Source organism: Cryptomeria japonica, chromosome 3, assembly GCF_030272615.1.
Source record: "Cryptomeria japonica chromosome 3, Sugi_1.0, whole genome shotgun sequence".
In the NCBI taxonomy this organism is placed as follows: Eukaryota; Viridiplantae; Streptophyta; class Pinopsida; order Cupressales; family Cupressaceae; genus Cryptomeria; species Cryptomeria japonica.
The window spans coordinates 704417684-704429032 of NC_081407.1; positions in this window are offsets into that span (position 1 = coordinate 704417684).

Sequence of the window (11349 nt, forward strand, 5' to 3'; positions counted from 1 at the left end):
AAATCTACATGATTTATTTATATAGTTCATTTCATATCCCCTTTTGATTAATTAATTAATTAATCCTCCCCCCATTTAAATTCATTCTTCTAATATCATAATTTGTTAAAACAAATCAAATCATGATTTGTTAAAATTAACTAGATTTTCCTAAATATTTGAATTTCTAAATTCAAATGAGCACATGGCTCCTAACTTTAACCACCTAACCTAACCCCCCCTAACCTAACCCATTCTATCTAATCCTGGGTTTAACTAACCCTATCCCATCTTGCACATCCTAACCTCTTTTATCCTAACCTATTATGTGTTGGATATTCTCCCCTTGAGACACATGGAACTTATTCCACATGTCTCCTCCCTTGGACACTTGCCCTCTCGTGAGCAAGGTTCCTTGACACTTGTCACCACAAAGATGACAAGTGTCCCTTCCTCCAACCTCTTCTCCAACTTTCCCAATCTTAGCCCTTGATATCTTTAAATCAAATCTAGACCATCGATTCCCGTCACCTCAGATTTGGACTTGGAATTCCTATAAATACCCCTCATTTTGGAGTAATAAAAGATCCCTTGCTATCAATATTTTAGCATCATTAATATAGGCATTTTGATTTCAATCATCTAGTATAATTATCATTTTGGATTAATCATGCATACAATCATGCATTTCATATCATTTTCATAATCATGATGTAGCTACTCAACTCTTGAGTTGCCACTTTGGAGGTCATTTCTCTATTGAGAGCCAACAATCCAACACCTTCAAGGTCCTTAAGAATAGAGGAAGATGGGACATCTCAAAGCAGCTTTTGGTTTGCTTTTGTTTAGCTTTCAATATGCTTCATAATTTCATTATATTGTCTTATTTATGTGTATGCTTGATTTCAATTAACCACATTTTTAGCATCACATTAATTATCCTGCATGTTTACCCAAAAATATTCCAAAGAAGGTATATGCCCCAAGAATGCTACTGGCATCATTTGCTTCAATTTCCCAATGGACCATCTCTCTCCCTAGCATAATTAAATTATTTCAATCTAAGATCATGTAGTTCGTGCATGCCTAACTTGGCAACTTGTATGTTTTGGCAAGTATAGTGTCCTATGATGATTGGGAATGTAACTCTAGTTTTGTGCTTAAGAGTCAAAAGTGATTGCAACCCAACAATTTGCGTTGAGTACTCAAGAATGATAATATGTTCATTGCAATACCTTAGAAGGAGAAAGGGTTTTCCCGTGAATTCACTTACTCAGATGTAGGTGGAGCGTTGATTATGCAAGAATCGGGTAGTCCATTCTTGTGCCACTTTAATTGCCTCTTGAGAGAGACGATATTCCACATCAGTTGTTAATCTACAAATTGCTACAAAAATGACTTGGCATCATTTATACTTTTAAAGTGAAATTTAGCATGTTGGATTGGAAGTTGTGTATAGTGTTCCCATACTCTCTTTTGGCCCAGCTAATCTCCTAACCTACCTGTTGTCTTAAGTTCAGGGCATTTTTCACTTCTCGCTACCATCCATATCACATAAGAAGCCATAAATAACTTCTTTATTTCTAAGACTGTGTACAATTGGTCATGAATATTATCAGAAATTATCTGAGCCCAATCAAAATATTCTTTACCTATCAAAATAGTATGAATGTAATGGTGCATCCATAGGTAATAGTGTCTACAGTCTAGTTTCCCGAAGGCATCAATGAGCATAATAATTAAATCCATTGGGGCAACCTTGAAATTTGCCCTTAAAATATTGTCGGAGGCCTTCAATCCTGATACCCTGGGCTCTTCAAACCACACTTCATTGATATGTCTTTTATGAGGAGTGTCATTCTGATTGAATATCTTTATAGCCTCATCCTTGGTGATTTGCAAAACTTTGTCAAATTGAGGTACCTCAAATGTCATGCCCAACATGTCTGGTGAGAGGTCCACTACCACATTCCTGTTAGTATCCTTGCATTGTCTGGTGTTCTTGTCATAATGTTGAGCTATAGTCAGGATTAGCTCAAGTGATTGCAAATCTTGAGGAAAGATGGTTGCCTCAACAAGACCTGGTCTCTTGATTCTTCTATAAGGCACCTCTAGGTTTGGTTGGGCCACCCATTTTCTAATCTCTCAATCTCAATGTGTCCAATTTCAGTGTCAATGACCCATTGGAATTTATTGTCAAACATTGACACCAAGATCTGTCCTTGGTATTGGTACTTCATGGTTGGGGGGTTCTTCTCAAGCTTGATTTCACTCCTTGTCTTCTTTTGAGGTGTGGTCAATGCTTTCATAAGGTTCTCCTAATCTTCGCCAAATAAAATTCATAATCAACACCTTAAAATATCAAATTAAATTAGACACTTCGGAGTTTCAGGGTTCCGAAGTCCCGAAGCTTTAATAGCATGAACAAGAAACCAATCCAAGCTCCCAGGGTTTCCAAAGTCCTAGATCTTGAAAGGCTCAAAAGGAGTACCATTCTAAGATTCCATAGTTCCAGAGTCCCAGGGTTCAAAGCTCACAAAAGGGATTCATTCTGAGATTCTGGGGTTCTAGAATCCTGAAATGAAATAAGCGTTCAAGGCAAAGACTTTGGGATTATGGTGTTCTAGAAACCCACAGTAGGAACAAAGCAGGAGGGTCACATCTCTGGTATTCAAGGGTTCTAGAATCCCGAAATGAAATAATACAACATGAACAAAATTGAGGGTTGCGGAAACCTAGAGTCTTAAAGTTTGGGGCTAGGCCAAAGGAAGGATTTTTGAACTTCGGGAACCTGAAGTTTCGAAGAAGAAGGAAACCCCAAATACTAAAGAATTGAATTATTAAAATGAAATCTAAGACTAAACCCTAACACCCACACGCATGAAAAATGAAGAGAAAAGAAGAAAAACAATGGAGAAAACAAACATAAACACACAAAAAAAGAGACCAACCTGAAAGAAAGAGGACAGGAGGAAGAAAGTGCACCAAAGAAAGCCTAGGTCATCGGAGAGTAGAGAAGGTTTCAAAAAAGAGAGGCATGCAAATGAGCCTAAATAAGCACATGAGGGTAATTTATAGGTCCCCTCGGCACGGGAAACCAAAACCCAACTTTGGGATTTCGAGGTTCTAGAGTTCTGGAGGAGAAACAAAACAAAAGGGAAAGATTTTGTGACTTCGGAACTCTGGAGTTCCAAAACCAAAAACACAACCCATGAGAGACCTCAAGACTCAAAGGTCCCAAAGTTTCTAGATCAAAATGACAAAACAGAGAACTTCGGGATTCTTGGATTCCAGAGTCCCGAGGCACTCAACAGAAAACATGAGAGAAACTTCGGGGTTCCAGGGACCTAAAATCTCGAAGTGGACAAAAGGACACAACAAAGAATGAACTCCAGGATCCCAGAATCTCGACGTTCCGAAGGGTGAAGGGAAAACAAAGAACTCTAGAACTTCAGAAACCCGAAATCCTAGAGAAGGAGAACAAAGGAGAGAAAAACAAAAAGAAACAAAGGAAAGGAAAAACAAGAAAAGGTGGACCCCCATTTCAAAGGCCAAAATGGAGGGGAGGAGTATGCAAAGCATAATAGTTCGCTAATAGTACATGTGTTTGTCAAACTATTCCAAAAATTCTTTGGCAGCCTCTAAATGTTTTGAAGTTTAAGTTGCGGTGTAGTGGACATGATAATGTGGTTTGTTCAGTATTTTTAGTGTGCTTCTCTAATGGTGTTTCTGTTTTGTGAGTTTTTATGATTAACATTTGGTAAATTTAGTTTTGTTATGGTTTGATGTGTTTGGCTGGATTATCTTGTTTAGATCATGGTCTTTGGTGTGGATATGCATTGGATAATTAGTTATTATATTTATATGGGTATCAACATAGTGTGTGGAGACCCACATGGAATAATTTGCATTGGAAGATGTCTTTTGGCGGATTGATTGACAAACTTTGTTGCCTATCTACACGTTACTTTTGGTGGTGACTTTGGAGGATGTGTTAGCATGTGCAGATTGTTGGGTTCATCTTGAAAGGATGTGTCATGATGTACTTGGGTCCCCTCTTTCTCATGGAGTGGACCAGCTTGAGTATTTTTTGTCTGGATGGCTTTTTTTGTGCAATAATGTTTATTTCGGTTGTGGCCCACCCCTCACTAGGTTTTTGATGATCTATCTTCTATTTAAGGAGTGTGAATGTATGAGTTGAGTGTGGAATGTGTATGATATTGTGTGTGAATTGATGAGAAGAAAATTTGAAGAAATGTGTAAGAAGATTTGAGATTGCATATATGAGGAAATTATTTTGAGAAGAACTTTGAAGGTGATACATTTTGTGAGACAGTGTGCTAAGATAGTGATAGTCGTCAGACATGTTTACCATGATGTTGGTTACTTGATAGAGATGTTCAAGGACAATTTCATGATCAAGAGATCCTTCTCATATCAGTTATGTTATTTTCTCTGTTGATGATTGATAGTGGGTTCTTTAGCAAATCCTTATATCTTGCTCTAAAGTAGTGTGCCTTAGTTGTGGAATTCCATGTATCTTTCCCTAAGGTGGTGTGCTTTAATCTTGTAAACATTTCAGGTGCATGCCACTCCTTGGAAGTAAGCCTAAAACATTGTAATGATTTTTATTCATACTGTGAGTTTGATTCTCACTGTGGTTTTTCCTTGTTTGGGTTTTCCACATAAATCTGGTGTTCATGTGTTGATAGTTGATGTGTTTTCATTATTGATGTAGAATGGTCAAATGCTTTATATAATTAACACTTCTAAATATCTAGACTGATTCACCCCCTATCAGTCTTGCCAAGGGTTCAACACCCTTTTATTCTGAGAACTTCAATGAGTTGGTTAAATAGTCAATGGAAATATTCTAGCTAATTCCTATCAAAAAGTGACAAATGAAATTGTGATAGTTTTATTAGAAATTTTTTAATTTTAACCATTAAAATTCTAGATGATATTCCAAACAACCCTAAAAATATTGGACAAATAAATAACATAAATATAACCTCCCATAATATATCTAAACACATTTTGGAGGAAAGAAACTCATTTTCATACATTTGATTATTATACTTAAAAAAATAAATTGTCTCTATTGTCATTGATCTGATTTGATTGTACATTCATATTCTCCTTCTGAAAGTAAATATTTTTCTATTCTATACCATATTCTTATAATTCTAATAATAGTATAATGAAAAATTTGAGCGTTCTTTCCAATGGTTTTTAGAATTTTTAGATTGTAATTTCTTATTGATTCAAGCTTTAGGAACTTTATAATTTAATTAAAATTCTCACAATAAAAGAGGTTTTCATAATGTAATATTTTTTTATTAAATTAAATTTTTAATTATAATTATTATTTAAATTTGATAAATAATAAATAATTAGAATTTTTAATTAATAGTTTACTATTATTACGCTAAATGCATTCCCTATATGAATTTAGCCATATGATTTTCACCATAAACGGTCTACAACAATTTACAAGCATGCAAGATGATTAAAATACTCTTAACTATTAAAAAAATTACTATTTTAGATCTCTATTCACTTTTGTTTTAGTTTGTCATATTTTTATTTTTTCCTATCCAACATAATTAGTTTTCTTGTTTGCATATTTCTAATTATTCTCACAATAATAATAGAAAAATAGTAATTGGCGAGCACTCTGGTATGCTCGTTATGTTAGAGTTTTTTAAATTATAAGATTTCATCTTAAAATATCCATAAGGAACAAGAATAAAGATAAAATGTGAGAAGATAAAATATCTAAAGTTAAAATATTAATATATTATAGCCATTGATAATAGCGTATAATATTATTAACATCTATAATATAAGTGTATAGAAAATTAGTAAAAATAATTTAATTATTATAAATTAATAATTATATTATAATAATTTGTTTAATATTACTATAATTTATACAAAATTGATATAAATATTATTATCTTCCTTATTTAGAAGTATTGTTATAGTTGTGTTTGAAACTGTATGATTTAATATGTAGTCAATTTAAAGCTATCACTTCTACATTTATACCTTTGTTGAACAAACAACATCATTTACTAAAGGGCCTACTAATTAACCCCATGTAATACATAAATGTATACAAAAAATAGACCAAAATTTTCTTTAATTGACCTTCCACACCCCTTCAATGTACCGATTTGGGAGCTCTCAGATATAGCAATATTGAAGTAGGTTCAAAAATGAATGTTGTCAGCATAGATGAGTTAGCGAAGAAGATGGGTATGAAAACTATTTCAAATATGAAATAGATAATAAATATAAAATGTTGAAGAAATCATAGGGAAGACTTAAAGAAGAACAGATGGATCTAAAGGAATAGAAGAAACAAAAGTCCTAGTAGTTGCGTAGATTTAAGGCTTATCTTTTTCTCCTAACCGATGCTATAGCTGCTAATTTGAGGGGGAGTAGTGATGAATGTAGTGTTTTGGTTATGGAAGTTGTCCATTTTAGGAGGAGTGTTGTAGTGATCTAAGTTATTTCTAGAAGGAATAGAGATTAATTTTCAAAGGAAGAAATTTTATGTTAGTTGAAGATATAGATGTTGCACCCTTTGTCCTTGTTGTCGAATGGGGAGAGAGTTAAGAAGGAGATCATTGGTGTAAGTTCCTTGTTGTTAGTGGAATAATTTTTTCCATCAATGACAAAGGGGGAGAATGTTGGAAATGTTGACAGCGATATGTTGTGTTGTCATTGATGTCAAACTTGTATGGTTGCTTATCACACTTAGGTGTATATGGGATTGAAGAAGTTGTTACAAATGTTTAGGAATGAAGAAGTTGTTGTGGATGTTCAATAGTGTACACAGGTAGGAAACTTGGAGTTGTTGGCAATATATATTGTCATTGATGTCAACCAAGTGTCTGACAATGTGTGTTGTTGTTCATCTTATATCGATGTTGTATTTTCTTTATCAGTAGTATGCAAGTATTACAAAAGTTGTAGCAGATTATTGTAGATATTTAGATGAAGTATTTATAGAAGGGTGGTATAGTAGAATTTTCAACATGCAGGTTTCTCTATCTAGTGTTGTTGTTGATTTTGATGCAGGTTTCTCTATTTGGTGTTGTTGATTGAGTTTGATCGATATCTTAGTTGAGGTTGTGTTTTCATTGATATTTCAGTAAGTTATATAGATTTGTAGAAAATATTCAATGGTATATTTGGTTTGGTATTGAGTGTTGAGATGTTGTCATATTACTTGGTGAAGATGTTGCGCTTACATGAGGAGTTTTTGGAAGATTAGTTGTGGTAGGTTCAATATGTAGGAAACAATGTTTAATGTCTGAATGGAAGTATGTTTTGTATTCATCCAGATTATGAAGAGTATGGTGTGTAGATTTGGGTAATGTTAATATTCTATGAGTAGTGTACATTTATAGGTCCTCTGATTGCTCAGATGATGAGATTAGTTGTTGCTACTTTTTGACAGTATAAGTGTCTGATAGTCTAGTCTAGAATATGATTGGTGGATTCTAGATATGTGAATCCAAGTATTGTAGTTTTGAGGACATGTCTATTTGGTTCATCTATATTCCAATGCAATTCTTTGGTAATATTCCTATTCTACAAGTGAGTTATGCTAGTATGTGCTTGTTATGTTTATTTGTGTTTTCAACGTACTCAATTGAATTATCTTGTTTGGATCATACTTTATAATCCATATATGTATTGGAGGTTGAGTTAGAATATTTTCATGGGTCTCACCATGGTGTACAAAGATCTGTGTTAAGTAATTTGCATTCGAAGGTGTTTAGGTCAATGGTTGCTGAGTTTTATTGTTTATCTACATGTTATGTTTGGTGCCAACTTTGCAGGATGTGTTAGCAAGTGTGGTTCAATGGATTTGACTTAGAAGCATGAGTTGTGATGGATTAGGGTCCACTCTATCTCCTGGAGTGGACCACATTGAGTGTATTTGGTCTATGTGAGATTATGCTTGAAGCAACCAAGATCAAAGAGACCATAAGATAGCATAATGACGAGAGATAAAATATGACAAGAATAAATTGTATTCCTATCAAGATGCAAAAGAGATCAATTGGATCAATAATCATTGTTACATATAATATAGATAAGCCTGCTTATAAAGGTAAGCCTAAGAGACAAGAGAGCACACAATGATGACATGTGGCTCAATGAGATGCAAGGGTAGGTAGGGGTAGGTAAGAGAAATAGTAAAATATTCCACATGAGGTGGATCACCCACCGAAGGTGGAATTATCACTCCACAATAAGTAGATATGATAGATTAGTAACAAGATCACACCATAAAAGGTGGAAATTCTCCTACATACGCACTCCCAATGTAGCACATCTCCTTAGGTGTCTCATATGCAAACTACAATGTTGTGCATGTACCTAAGTAAACTTAAGTAAAGTGTTATTATATCCATAATGAATAAATAATTACACCAACACCCCCCCTTAAGTGCAACTTAGGGGAATGCACTTAAGTCTACAATGCAACTAAGAAATGCAAGATTGATCCCGGCTACTAGGCCATGTTAGGTACCCATGTACAAATGCAAATACATGCAAACCAATGCAATCTCTCATAAAGTGGGGAAAGAGAGAAAATCACAGTGGGAAAAAACCCTTCCCCAAAAGAGAGATGAAAACTATAAAAGAGAACTCTCATAGAAGTATGTGTCGTGCTCTGTGAAGTGTACCTATACCTACAACCACAATGCACTCAATAAATCATTACAAGCATGGTTAGAAGATTTAAATCAAAGAAAGAAAAAACCATAGCTAATCGACTTATTGCCTCCTAGTAAATGCGACTATGAAAATGCTCTCAGATCTGATTATGCATATTCCAGTAACTTGACTAGACTTAGATGGAGGATTTGAATGATGCAAATGCATGATCTAGCGAGAATAACATGATTAAGCTACATGATAAGCAAATTAAGCTAGAAATTGAACATGATAATAATGCTAAGAATGATCGATCGATATGTAAACATGATATGAATTTTGATATGCAATCATGATATGAAATTGGGACATGAAATTACTCCAAAATGAGGTATATTTATAGGATTTTCCAAGGCTAGGGGCAATGTGGCAAGAATCAATGGTTAAATTGGAAGAGATTGGTAAAGGGAGTTGGATTAAAGGGAACATCTGTCATCTCTATGGTGACAAGTGTCAAGAGGCTTCTAGAAGGGTTGGATGAAAGGGAACACTTAGTGACAAGTGTCACAAGGTTCTAGAAGATGTTGGATGAAAGGGGACAAGGTGGTAGGTAGAATGGGTTAGGTTTAGGAGCGGTTAGGTTTAGGAGAATTTGAATTTAAAAATTCAAATAATATGAAAAGGATAATTAATCTCAACTCATAAACTTGATTTGTTTTAATTAATTAGGATTTAGAAGAAATTATTTTGGATGGAGGGAATTAATTAATTAAGGGGTGAAATGAACCTATTTAATAAATCCCTAGATTTATTAATAAGTAGATGAATGAGAGATTTAATCAAATTGCTTAGTGAATTCAATTAAATTGGGAAGGAGAGATTAATTCAATAACTAGTTATTTAATTAATTATCTTCAGACCATTTTTAGGTGTATACAGTATGTGAGGAACAAAACCCCGTGTGATGACAAATTCCCCTCCATATGAGAGAAGAAGAAGAGGAGAGACTAGGTAATCCCCCCTCAATGTAGAATCTGCACCAATGGTAGAATCTCGAAACTAAATGAAGCAACTGCTCCATGAACGTCGAATGATGTTCCTCCCTTTAGGAAGAAAAAAATGAAAGGTGTATCCATGAAGTCTCCCCAATCATGAAGAGAAGATGTAGGAAAAAAACTCATGATAAATGAAGTCTCTGAAAACTGCTCAAGTATCCCCATGTCGATATTGAAAGATACCCCCTCCAAAGGTGGGGAACTTCTCCACACTGCTGAAAAATGAACTCCAAGATCTAGTGGAGAATAATTTAGAATAAGTCCCAAAGACTCACATGTCTCCTCTAAAGATAAAGAAACATCCTCCAACTGTTGTGCATAAGTATCCATAATCATGTCAACCTCGAAAGAATGATCATGTAGAGAATGAACAAGAGGGTCAGAGTATTCCCTCGGAACAATCAAAGAAGGATCATCTTCATCAAGGAGAAGATGAATATCATCAATGATGTCCCCCAAATCTGCAATGTAGGACTCCACAAAAAAACCTACAATGTCTATCAAGTACTCATCCCATGAAACTGAAGCTGGAAGACAAGATATATCATGTTGCTCTGAATCACAAGAAGGAAAAACTGTTGCACTATCTGCATCATCGGGTGCAATAGGTGATGTGATATCTGTATATGGTGAAAATGGATAACAACAACATTGAAAGACTAAATAAATTCAACCACAAAACCCTAGCCTAACAACAACAAAGATCCACCATAACATATGAAGATTACCTAAGACAATGCAAATCAAATGAAATCACAAGATTATACCATCACATGTCCAATAGGGTTTGAATCTCCATTCATCCTATCTCCATTGATCTTGCTTGATATATTTGCTCTTAGATTTTATGTGCACAAGAGCTCAACAAAGAACAGAAATGTGGTTGCAAGTAGGATCACATATGAAAGTTCAAAAGCGTAGTGTAGTCAAGTAATCATCGGGGTTGAATGCATATGGTTAATAATGAAGGAAACATCTCCTTATATAGAAGACGCTATAAGAAATGGAGGGATAAGATTGAGAGGTGTAAAAGGGTCGGCTATGATTAGAGGGTAGGTAGAGAAAATAATAAAATAATGAAAGGGTAGGTAGTGTAGGAATTAAGAGATGAATGACATGTGTCATGGGTAGAAAAGGCTAATGAATTAATTAAATAAATAAAGATTTATTTAATTAATAGAGGAAGTGGGATCAATTAAATAAATAAGATATTTATTTAATTTAGGAAAAGGATAATTTAAATAAATAAATGTGTTTATTTAAATGAGAAAAGGCTAGAAGAGGATAAATGAATTAATTAAATAAATAAAGATTTATTCAATTAATAGAAGAATTAGGCTAAAGTAATTAAATAAATAAAATATTTATTTAATTAGACATGACAATTTTAGGTGTCTACATTTTGCCCCTCTTTGAGACAATGCAGCTTGTCCCGTTGTTTCAAAGAAGATAATATGAACTGATACAAAGTTGCCCCAAGATGGGAATGATATGCCCCCTCGAGAGATTGGATGAAAATGTTTGAAAAGATTGCAGACAATCTCTCGATAAGAAAGAAAGGCTAGAATGGACTGATCGGATAAGATAGAGTGACAGAGTCACAGGATAAAGAAGACTGACTCAGGAAACGAGG